Source organism: Trichechus manatus, unplaced genomic scaffold (genome assembly GCF_000243295.1).
Source record: "Trichechus manatus latirostris isolate Lorelei unplaced genomic scaffold, TriManLat1.0 scaffold00011, whole genome shotgun sequence".
Taxonomy (NCBI): domain Eukaryota; kingdom Metazoa; phylum Chordata; class Mammalia; order Sirenia; family Trichechidae; genus Trichechus; species Trichechus manatus.
Genome location: NW_004443947.1, coordinates 28,241,795 through 28,254,635, shown reverse-complemented (window position 1 = coordinate 28,254,635; position 12,841 = coordinate 28,241,795). Strand labels below are relative to the sequence as shown.

Below are 12,841 nucleotides of genomic sequence, written 5' to 3'. Positions count from 1 at the left end.
AGGCATATCCAGAAGGGAAGTTGGGTCAGATCCTGCAGACCCTTAAATACCAGACTGAGGAAGTTGGCCAATGCCCACCCTGAAGGAAATGAGGAGTTACTGAAGGTTTTTGGCCTTCTAGGTTCAGTAAGGCTGTGGAGGACTCTAAGAAGGTCCTTGTGGACTATAAGGAACATAGAGAGGGGGCATGAATGCCATGGCTTTTTTTAGATGCCATAGACAGCTTGACTCTCTCCTCAGCTAGTTAAGAGGTAACCTGGTAACTCTGCAGGACTTAAGGGTCTTCTCCAGCCCCACGGAGCACTGCCCATGGCTACCCTGGCCTCATGCCAAGGATGCTGGTGATGTCCTGGAAACCAAAGGAGTGGCGAGCTCTGCACGAGGCTTTGAAAGAAAAGAAAAACCTGGACCCATTGCTCTTGGGCAGATGTTGTTGTAGCCTTTCTAAGAGGGAGAGGGTAGGGAGGACTAAAGGAGCCCTCAGGATCACCATCCTAGAAAGGAATGGTGCTTCCGGAAGGCAAAATTTTCATATAAAAGATTTCTGATAATTGATGCATAAACAAACAAAATTGCTATTGAGTCTCTTTTGGTTCATAGTGACCCATATGTGCCAGAGTAGAACTGTGCTCCACAGGGTTTTCAAGGCTGATTTTTTGCTGAAGTAGATCGCTGGTTCTTTCCTCGGAGCCACCTCTGGGTGGACGCAAACCTCCAGCATTTTGGTTAGCAGCCAAGTGCATTAACTGATTGAGCCACCAGTTGGGTCAAAGGCAGTATTACTATGCCCATATTCGGATGAGAGCACTAACCACCCATGAACTCATAATTGATGCATAGGTGGCATCTAACTTGCTTTTGCTTAACCTAGTGTAAAAATGGCATGGCAGAGGCGTCTGACTTCCTCTAACTTTCACAAAGGGGAAAGAGAATGAAGATAACAGCCCAAGGCTGATTCCTATGAGGTGGATGTCAGACATGCCTTCACCCTCCAACCGTTTTACCAATTCTGACACCAACCGCAGCACTCTCTACTTCTCTACTGGGTTCAATAATTTGTTGCAATGGCCACACAGAACTCACAGACAATATTTACAGTTATGGGGTTTATTAGGGAAGTAACAGGTTACAGTTCAGGTTCAGGAATGCTCAGGATAAAGTTCTTTGATCAGGACAGACTCTTCTCAGCCGTGCCCTCAGGCAGGTCTCTCTCTGGCCCTCAGCCACCCTGCCTGGCCTCTGCCCTGCTTAGGCAAATGTTACAAGGCTCTTTTAGCTCTGCCGATAAGTGCCCAGAGGCATCCCACTCCACCAGTAAGCCTCCACAGGAAGGTGCTTGGCTCTAGCTCCGTGGGTCAGCAAACCTAGCACCACCAAGTGCCTGGAGGCACCGTATTCCAACAGCAAGCCTCCTGCCCAAAGGCACTCAGCTTTCTCGCTCTGTGGATGGGGAAGCCCACCACACTGTCTCCTACTTCTGCTGCCGCCATTTTTCTGCTGCTGCTTCTCACCATCCTCAGTGTTACAGCTCTCTCTCTGTCGGTCTCCTGGTTCCAGGAGCTTCTTAGCTCAAGAATCCTCGGTCCAAAGGATGTGCTCCACTCCTGACTCTTCTTTCCTGGTGGTGGTGAGATCCTCCCTTCCCGCTCATATTAAGCCTATCAGGATGGCAAAACTGCCCATACCCCTTGTTAGGGTTCCATACACTTTATTGGCATGGTCCCACCCCCACAAGGGTGCCATGTATCTTATTTAAATTATTAGCAAGCTATCCAGTCCCCTTGGTGGGCCACAAGCACCTCACTTGCATAATCTCACCCAGTCATTTGGTTGGAGTTACAAAGTCTCTGGCTAGAAGGGCCATATTAAGTAATTCACTGCACTGCATCTAGAATGTTTTCAAAGTACATTGTTTGCTTTTTCTTTAAAAATTATTATAGTTTTCTTTGGTTTATAGAAATAATATATCCTCATCAGAAAAAAAGAAAATATAGAAAAATATAAAGAAGATAATAGTAATCACCAGTAATCCTACCACCCAGAGATAACGCTACTAACACGTTGGTGGATTTCCTCACAGTTTTTTTTAATTTCCACTGTATTTACTTATATCTGTTTAAAAATAAAGTTGAGATCATACTTCCTATACAGTTGATTATGTTTTTTCACTTAACATTATACTGTGAATCTTTTACCATTAGAATGTATTAATGCAACTCCTTTTGTAAAATTTTGAAATAATTCTAATTCAGAGAATAAAAATAGACACTATTTATTGCTATCATTTTTCCAGGTTATTAAATATTCTTTGAAAAAGAATTTTGCTTGTTTCCTTCCATTCTCAAAGTACAATCAGGGATCTGACTTCTTTCATCTTATGAAACAGATAAAACAGAGATTATCACCCCCATTTTACACAGAAAATTTAGACACAAAGATGAAGTGATTTACCCAAAAGCATGTAGCCAGGAGCTAGCTGAGGCCTGGATTGTAACCCCCTTCTGAGTTTAGGTTACCGCTATGAACCCCTCCTCCTCAAACCTGGCCCCCTCCCATTACAGTTAGTTTAGATAATGCCAATGCCAGCTGTGCTTTAACTTCTGGGAATCAAGAAAGGCTTTAAACTGGGTGCAATTAATCTGGATGGGTTGTGTGGAAGAGGCAGATTTTATGCAGGATCTGAAAGGTTTGCCAAAATCACTAGACAGAGATGCGTGGGAGGGTGTTCTTGGCAGTGGGAATAGCAAATGCACAGGTTAGTAGCAGGGCTCAGAGCAGGCACTCAAGCATACTAACTCCCAAACTAATAATAACCAGCTTTTACCTTGTGGCAAGCACCTTGTAAACTCTTTAATACTCATTATGTTGTTTAATCCTTCCACCCAACTTTATGAAGCATTTTTATTTTCACTGATTTAAGAAGGAAGAAATGAGCACAGAGAGGTCAAGTTACCTGCTCAAGGTCTCACAGCTAGTAACAGGACAGAGATTTGAACCCAGGCAGCCTGGCCCTAGAGGGGTACCTGACACTTCACACACCCTCCCTGCCCTAAGCTGGAAGGTTGAGCCAGCAGGCATGAGGCTTGCCATGGCCACCTCAGTAGACAGGGGCACAATGGGCTCCACCCCCGACTGGAGATGGAAGGCCAGACCTTGGGGTGTGAGTGTGGCTGCTGCGCTCTGGGGAAGCACAGGCCATTCTGGGCATGACACCCTGGCTTTGCCGAAGAGCAGTTCAAGGACAGCCAGGCTCCCGGAAGGAGGCTGCGTCCGGAGCTGCTGCTTCCACAGCCGCCTCTGTTGTTTAAAGAGGACTCCCAAAATAAGAAAATATAAAACAAAGGATTCCCTGGGACATTTGGCACCCCAGCGGCCAGTCCTCAGCGATTGTGTCTTGTTTGGTCTTTGATTCTGAAATAAACCCCATCAAGAAGGCATGACCAGAGTTCTAGTCCTGCTTAGGCCACGATCTGGATGTGACCTTGGGCAAGTCGCTTCTTTCTCGGCCTCAGAGATTCAAGGTGGTCCTTTCATCCGGGTTTTGCGACGTGGTCTATGTGGCTGGTTGGAAGTGGGGCCTTGGTGAAGATGTGGAAACTAGAGCTTTTTGAAGAGTGCAGGGGTCCTGAGGCGCCAGGCCGTCTAAGCTCCGGTTCCCCGCCCCCTTCCCCACAGGGGAAGGCTCCCTAACACTGAAGGGCCGGAAACAACTCCCCTCCCCTGTGGCCGTGAGAGTGTCTGTGCACAGGGTCGTATACAAGAAGGGAGACTCTTGAATTCCTTCCTTCATCTCCGTTCCCTGGAGCCCAGCTCACCTGGAGGGGCGCCCAGCCTTCAACCTAACAGCTTACTCACCCATTCAGTCTCCCGTTTATCCTTCACCTGTAGCGGGGTAAGGTTTTTAGGCACAGCCAGGGCGGCCCCAGTGAGGAAATCTTCACTGGCTCCTCACTGCCCCTGGAATTACATCCACACTCTTTAGAATGACCTCCCCACCTCCATTCTCCACCTTCTCTTTCCTCTCTCTGTTTAAGGTAGATCTTAGTGATTTTATTTTTTCCTCATTTTTGTCTGCTTTTTGCTTCAGCTCTTGGAGAATTCTGAGTATTAGAGATTTGAATTCCCTATCAGGTAGTTCTAGTGCCTTTTCTTCTACTGGAAAGTCATCTGGTGTTTTATTTTGGACGCCTACTGGAACCATCCTGTCCTGTTTTTGTAAATGTTTTGATATTGTCTGCTGTCTTTGGGGCATTCAGTAGTTATTTTTTTCGTTTATTGATGGTAGATTTGTTTGTTTCATCCCTTTTTTTTTTTTAATTTGGCTATGTCTGAGCAGGTGGACTGTGTGTTCTTTGTTGTTTGCTTGTCTGTGGGCACGATACTTTTCACCTCCTTCTCCGATTGGCAGGGTCAGTCGCTCAGATATGTTATGGCAGGGCAGGTCTAGCTGAAGAGGAGTTACTGGGACGGGTTGTTTGTGGCACCTACTACAGCCACCAGGGCGGGTCGGTAGTCAGTGCAGAGCAGGTTCCAGTAGGCCGTGCCTGTGCTGCTTGGTGGTGTGATGTTAAGCGCACGGTGCAGGTAGGCAGGATGTAGCGGGGAGATTGTTATGTGTGGAGCTAAGATGGATATGGGAGAGAGGAGAGAGGAACAGGAGCCCAAAACATACAAACAAACAAAAAAGAATGCTAGCGGAGATTGCCATTGGAGTGGAGAAATGAGAGACTATGAAATGGAGAAAAACAAAAAGGGGAAGAGGAAGAAAAAAAGAAAAGAATGAATAAATAAAAATTGGAAAGGGAAAAGAACAGCAAAGTTCCCAGGGATCCCACCGGTGCGGCTACGAGGTCTGGGGAAGTTGTTCTCAGGTGTTGCAGTACAGCCTGGCTAGAAGGCGTAGAGGTATACAACGCCAGGTATTCAGGGAACAGAAAGAGAAGGAAGACATAGAGAGACGAGAAACTGAGTAATGAAGAAAGACAAAAAGGGAAAAAGAGGGAAAAGAAAACAAAACAAATTTTTAAAAAGTGAACAAAGAAAGCCCCCCCAAAAAACAGGAAAAAAAAGAAAAAAATGAAAAAAGAAATGCCCTCAGGGATCCTTCTGCACGTCTGTGCAAGTTGCGGGGGTAGGTTCCAAGCCACGCAGCACCGCCTGGCCAGAACGGGCTTCCAACTCAAGAAAATGAAAACAAACAATTCAAAACAAACAAAAGAACAAAAGCCCCAGGATCCCACCAGCGCGGCAACCCAGACTGGGAAGCAGTTCCACGCTCAAACGGAGCTCCGCAGCCAGCCCCTCAGGGAGAAGCAAATATGGCGCACGGAGCCAGTTATTTGAGCGAAAGGAGAGGGAGGTGGTGAGAGGTAAGGAAGAAATCAAAAGAAGCAGAAAAAAGCAACACCAGCACCCAACAAATGGCACTCAGAGAGCCGGCCCGTTTGGGTGGGTGGAATCCAAGCAACCGGTGCTTCCTGGACAAGAGATTGTGGCCGCGGGAAGCAGAGGAGGCCGAGTGGGGGTGAAGAAGGGTGGGGGGTGGAAAAGCGTATATCACAAAGTACCAGTTGTTTTGTCTCCCACTGGAAGCTCCTTGAAGCTACTTTCTCGTACCCCCTGTTTGCTGGTCTCCAATAGGAGTCCAAGATGGTGGATCCGTGCTGCGTTAGCTGATAGGGGACCTCTGCATGAATCTCTCCTCGCTGTCCGTTCTCTGTCAGTTTTCTCACTCCATTTGGTGCTTGGCTGAGTTCTTTATCTCTTCATTTGATGTTTTAGGGTTTCAGGATTGTTGTTTTCTCTGTTTGGCTTAGTTTTTTGGATCTTTGCTGTGGAGGGTCGGTGTGGTGCTTCTGCCTAGAGCACCATTTTCCAGATCTTAGTGATTTTAAAAGCAAAGCCTCAGGAGTCAGGCAACTGGCTTCATCCTGAGTCTGTCACTTCCTAGCTATGTGACCTTAGGCAAGTTTACTACATATTGCTAAACCTTGATTTCTTCATCCTTAAAATGGAGGAACACCCGTTCTATAGAATGGTGTGAAGGTTAAATGAGTCACTTAGCATAGTTCCTGGGACATGGTAAGATTGTTATTATTATAATAATTTTCAACCCACACTTGGCTACCTCCTCCTACTTCCTCAAGCTTGTCACACTCTTTCCCAACTCTGTGCCTCCTGAATACCTGGAAAGCCCTTTTCCTTCCCATTTCTTCACCCAGTAGGCTCCTACATACCTTTTAAAGCCCTATTCAAATGCCATTGCTTCTTGAAGATTTTTTTCATCCTCCTTCCCAGCAGAGTTAAACCTTTAAATCTAAAACAATCTAGTACTTTCCTCTATTGTGATCTTTAAGGTTGTGTGTCAACTTGGCTGGGCCATGATTCTCAGTGGTGTAGTTTGGCACTTATATGATGATGTGATCACTTCCATGATGAGAGTTGATATAATGTGATCACCTCCTTGGTGGGATCTTCTGTGAGTAGCCAATCAGTTGAAAGGAAGTTTTATTGGGGGTGTGGCCTGCATCCAATATAGGTGGACTGTCTGGTGAGGCTCAATGGTTTGTGCTCACTCTGGATCCTGCAGCTGGCTCCTGTTTGTCTGGCCTCCAGTTCTTGGGACTTGAGCTAGCAGCTTACCTGCCATCTTGCCTGCTGATCTTGGGATTTGTCGATCTTTGAAGCCTACGAGCAAGAGCCCTGCTGTTTGACCTGCTGATCTTGGGTTTGCCAGCCCCTGTAGCTACGCAAGTTGGGAGAAGCCTCCAGTCTGACCCACAGACTTGGGACCTTCCAGCCTCTACAACTGCATGAGCCATTTCCTTGATATAAATCTCTCTATATAGATATTTATACAGTTTACTGGTTTTGCTTCTCTAGAGAATCCAGCCAAAGACATCAATCTTCCCATTACCACCTTAACTCACTTAATATCACCAATGGTGGGACAACCTTAGGGGGTGAGCAGGGGTTGTTCTAGATTTAAAGAGACCTAGGAGCCCTGATGTTATAATGGTTAAGCGGCTTTGCAGGAGAAAGACCTGGTGATCTGCTTCAATAAGTATTGTAGCCAAGAAAACCCTATGGGACAGTTCTACTCTGTCACATGGAGTTGCTATGAGCTGGAATCAACTAGAGAGCACCCACCCAACAACAAAGTGTCTAACATCCAAATAGAATATGTGATCCTTGATTTTACCTTGTTTTATTTTTTTTAATGATAAAAGACAATTTTTTTTTAGATGATGAGGGAAATTTCAATATGAACTGGGTATTAGATGTAAGGAAATTAACATTAGTTTTATAAGATGTGGTAAGTGTATTGTGGTTATATAGGACAATGCCCTTATTTTTTGGAATGCATGCTGGAGTGTTTTGGGCTGGAGTGTTTTGGGCTGAAGAGTTAGAATACAGGCATACCTCGGAGACATTGCGGGTTCTGTTCCAGACCACCGCAATAAAGCAAATATTTCAATAAAGCAAATACCACAATAAAGTGAGTCACATGAATTTTTTGGTATCCCAGTGCATATAAAAGTTACTTTGACTGCTCTGGCAGGGATCACAATAGAGGGTCCCAAACAGAGTGGGAGGAAAATGTAGAACAAAATTCAAATTCACACACACACACAAAAGACCAGGCTTGCTGGTCTGACAGACTGAGAAACCCCAAAAATATGGCCCCCAGACACCCTTTTAACTCAGTACTGAAGTCGCTCCTGAGGTTCACCCTTCAACCAAAGATTAGACATGTCTACAGGGCCAACAATAAATAACACATGTGAGGAACATGCTTCGTAGTTCAATCATATATATGAGACTAATGGGCACACCAGCCCAAAAGCAAAGATGAGAAGGCGGGAAGGGACAGGAAAACTGGACAAATGGAAATAGAGAACCTGGAGTGGAGAAGGGGGAGAGTGTTGACTCATCATGGGATTGGCAACCAGTGTCACAAAACAATTTGTGTATTAGCTGTTTAATTTGTAAGTTTTCAGCTAAATCACAATTTTAAAAAAGCTATGTTTACACTATACTGTAATCTATTAAGTGTGCAATAGCATTATGACTTAAAAAATGTACATACCTTAATTAAAAAACGTTTTATTGCTAAAAAATGCTAACCATCATCTGAGCCTTCAGTGAGTTGTAATCTTTTTGCTGGTGGAGGGTCTTTTGATGGTTGCTGACTAATCAGGGTGGTGGATGCTGAAGATTGGGGTGGCTGTGGCAATTTCTTAGAATAAGACAACAATGAAATTTGCTGCAACGATTGACTCTTCTTTTCACGAAAGATTTCTCTATAGCATGCAATGCTGTTTGATAGCATTTTACCCACAGTAGAACTTCTTTCAAAATTGGAGTCAATCCTCTCAAACCCTGCTGCTGCTTTATCAACTAAGTTTATGTAATATTCTAAATCTTCTGTTGTCATTTCAATAATGTTCACAACATCTTCACTAGGAGTAGATCTCATCTCAAGAAACCACTTTCTTTGCTCAACTATAAGAAGCAACTCCCCATCCGTTGAAGTTTTATCATGATATTGCAACAATTCATTCACATCTTCAGGCTCAACTTCTAATTCTAGTTCTCTTGCTATTTTTGCCACATCTGCAGTTACTTCTTCCACTGAAGTCTTGAACCCCTCAAAGTCATCCATGAGGGTTGGAATCAACTTCTTCCAAACTCCGGCTAATGATATTTTGACCTCCTCCTAGTAATCACCAATGTTCTTAATGGCATCTAGAATGGTGAATCCTTTCCAGAAGATTTTCAATTTACTTTGCCCAGATCCATCAGAGGAATCACTATCTATGGCAGCTATAGCCTTACGAAATGTATTTTTTAAATAATAAGACTTGAAAGTCAAAATTACTCCTTGATCCATGGACTGCAGAATGGATGTTGTGTTAGCAGGCATGAAAACATTAATCTCTTGTACATCTCCATCAAGGCTCTTGGGTGACCAGGTGCATTGTCAAGGAACAGTAATATTTTGAAAGGAGTCTTCTTTTCTGAGCAGTAGGTCTCAACAGTGGTCTTGAAATATTCAGTAAACCATGTTGTAAACAGATGGGCTGTCATCCAGGCTTTGTTGTTCCATTTATAGAGCACAGGCAGAGTAGATTCCTATAATTCTTAAGGGCCCTAGGATTTTCTGAATGGTAAATGAGCATTGGCTTCAACTTAAAGTCACCAGCTGCATTAGCCCCTAACAAGAGAGTCAGCCTGTCCTTTGAAGCTTTGAAGCCAGGCATTGACTTCTCTCCAGCTATGAAAGTCCTAGATGGCATCTTCTTCCAATATAAGGCTGTTTCGTCTGTGTTGAAAATCTGTTGTTTAGTGCAGCCACCTTCATCAAATATCTTAGCTAGATTTTCTGGATAACTTGCTGCAGCTTCTACATCAGCACTTACTGCTTCACCTTGCACTTTTGTGTTATGGAGACAGCTTCTTTCCTTAAACCTCATGAACCAATCTCTGCTAGCTTCAGACTTTTCTTCTGCAGCTTCCTCACCTCTCTCAGCCTCATAGACTTGAAGAGAGTTAGGGCCTTGCTCTGGATTAGGCTTTGGCTTAAGAGAAGGCTGTGGCTGGTTTGATCTTCTGTCCAAACCACTAAAACTTTCTCCATATCAGCAAAAAGGATATTTTGCTTTCTTATCATTTGTGTGTTCACTGGAGTAGTGCTTTTAATTTCCTTCAAGAACTTTTCCTTTGCATTCACAACTTGGCTAACTGTTTGGCACAAGAGGCCTAGCTTTTGGCCTGTCTCGGCTTTCGATATGCCTTCCTCACTAAACTTAATCACTTATAGCTTTTGATTTAAAGTGAAAGACGTATGACTCTTCATTTCACTTGAACACTTAGAGGCCATTGTAGGGTTATTAATTGGCCTAATTTCAATATTGTCTTGTCTCAGGGAATAGGGAGGCCCAAAGAGAAGGAGAGAGATGGAGGAACAGCAGATCGGTAGAGCAGTTAGAATACATAAAACATTTTATTGATTAAGTGTGCTGTCTTACATGGGCACGATTCATGGTGCTCCAAAACAATTATAACAGTAACATCAAAGGTCACTGATTACAGATCACCGTAACAGATATAATGATAATGAATAAGTTTGAAATATTGCAAGAATTACCAAAATGTGACACAGAGACATGAAGTGAGCACAGGCTGTTGTAAAAATGGCACCAAAAGACTTGCTCGACACAGGGTTGCCACAAACCTTCAATTTGTAAAAAATGCAACATCTGCAAAGTGCAATAAAGCGAAGTGCAATAAAACCAGGTATGCCTGTATCTGTAATTACCTTTAAAATCGTTCAGCCACAAATTTTATGTATAGAGAGATGAAGTAAATGTAAAATGATGACAATTGTTAAATCTGTGATACATAGGTATTCAGTGTACTATTCTTTCTACTTTTCTGTCTGTTTCAACATTCTCATAATAATTTTTTTTCCTTATCTAGTACACCCATAGCACTGCTTTGGACCTTCCTAAGGCACAATGAATCACAGTATACTGAGGTGATGTTTGCTAGTGGGTCTTCCCATTCAGATTACAGATTAAGAGCTCCTGGGATGAAGAGTAGGGGACAGGGGCAGGATCCAAGCCTGGATCAAATTTATTTCACTCTCAGTGCTGAGTACATAGTAAGTACTCAATAAACATCTGTTGAACGAATGAAAACTTTGCTATTACTATAGTGCATGCTTCATCTGTAAACTTACACTTAGGAACCTCCAGAATGAAAACTGATAACGGCAAATTTTTAGTAAAAGCGGCAGGGGTCTCACTGGCAACTATGAGGCAAAAGCACTATCTTGAGCCTGCTGCTCAGAAACTACAAGCTAGCTGCCCGGGCCAAGCCCGTTATCTCCTCTGGGCCTACATACAGTTCATCAAACAATGCTAAGAACACTTTTGAAGAAACATGTCCATACTGCTTCCATTTGTTGGTGTTGGATAACTCTCGAGTGCGCCTCAAACCCAAGCCCAAATTGACACTCAAACTACAGAAACTTCTTAACTGAGAAGCAAAAAATTATACACTCAGTTTTAAAGAAGCAAAAATTGTGAAAAAGTGCAAAGACTGCAAAAGGGTATTGCTGATTACTTGTAAAACATGCAACAGGACAGTTAAACATCTTGGTAAAAGTAGAAGCTTTCTGTCATCATTGAAGAGCAATCCTAGCACTCCTATGACTAAACCCATCCTGAACACACCAGTGAAAAATACTCCAAGTTCTGCAAACCTAAATTATGATATGTCTGGTTCCAAAGGCAAGAGCCCTGCATTGATTTTCAGAACACCTACGTCTGGGCAGTCAATACCCACTTTCTCTTCCTCAAAGAATATGAGCAAAGCAAAGAAACATTTCTCTCCACTAAAAATGTTGCTTAGTCAGAAAGAATCTCAAAAGATTCCAAAGATGGGCTTCAGAAATTTCTTGTCTTCTCTGTAAAGAATGGATTTTGAAAAGAAGAAATGTACTAATGTAATTTCTGAAACTAAAGATAATCAGAAAAACAATATTTTTTAATTTCATTTGTTCTTTGAATACATTACTATTTAGGTCCAAGAACAAACTTTTCTTGGTGTCCTTCTGTGTTTACGGGGAAAAAATACCTCATTGGAATGAATAACTGACACCTGCTTACCTCCCAATCAGTGTTAAAAAATATATGGGAGGTCCTTGGAAGTAGTAAAGATATATACAGATACAGAGTGGTATTCTTATATTCCCCTCCCTTAATGAGAAGTTTTCATTATTTATGTCATTTTCTTTCTAAGGAAATTGAGACCTTTTTGAGAGGGTCTACAGACTTGTGAAGCTTTCTTCTGGGTACCTATAGTCTTATTGCTAATTCAGAAAAAGGATCAAGTGTATGTGTCCTTATGTTCCCACAGTCATCTGTATAACTATATCAGCAAGAGCTGAACATTACTCCTAGTACAAAAGCAAATATCTGGGACATTCTTGATTATATATGATTTAATAAGATACAGAAATTTCCATTTTTTACAATTTTCTTTTGTTCCTATAGTAATATTTCACCTTAAGTGACATTTTAATTTGCTCTGGTGAAGACTTCTTTCTAGGTCTAAAAATTACATCAGACCACAACACAGAAACAGTTTTGCTATCTTAAATCTTTTTTGGAACATAGATTACACTTTTTATTTTTAATTAGAAGCTAGGGTTGTATTCAACCTATCTTTTAAAAAGCTTTTTAAATAAATGATTTAGATACTCTGAACTACAAAAAAAAAGTGGCAGGTTTGGAACTGGTTTGTGCTCAGCTATAACTGAATATTTTGATCAAAGATTCTATAGAAGAATCCCGATGCAAAGGGGGAAATTTGAACAGAATTTCCAATTCTCGTGGAAGCCAGAATTTCTGGAGCCATTGAAACTGAATGAACCCCTGAAACTATTCCCCTGAGATAATCTTTAAACCTTAAACTAAAAATATCTCCTGAAGTCTTCTTAAAACCAAACAACAGTTTAGCTTAATTAGTAAAGAATGTCTGCCTTGAGCATTGTGCTCTCTTAAAGAACTATCTATATGGGATCAAATTGACAACAGCAACTAGAAAGGTTAGCTAGGAAGCTTAGGGGCCAGTGAGTTCACGTTATTGGGGGAGGAACAATTTGGAAAAGGATAGTGAAAGAGTCTGCATAACTTGAAGAATGTAATCAATGTCATTGAATTGTACATGCAGAAAATGGTGAATCTGTGCATGTGCTACTGTGTATACTTTCATCAACAACAACAAAATAAATTATTACTTTTTTAAAGTGGCAGCTTTGGTGCTTAATCCA

At 42.4% G+C, this 12,841-nt stretch overlaps 1 pseudogene; it reads left to right on the top strand.

The window, feature by feature from the left end:
- The first annotated feature begins 10,818 nt into the window (after positions 1-10,818).
- Positions 10,819-11,479, top strand: LOC101342978 (UPF0711 protein C18orf21 homolog pseudogene; annotated as a pseudogene).
- Positions 11,480-12,841: the final 1,362 nt, after the last annotated feature.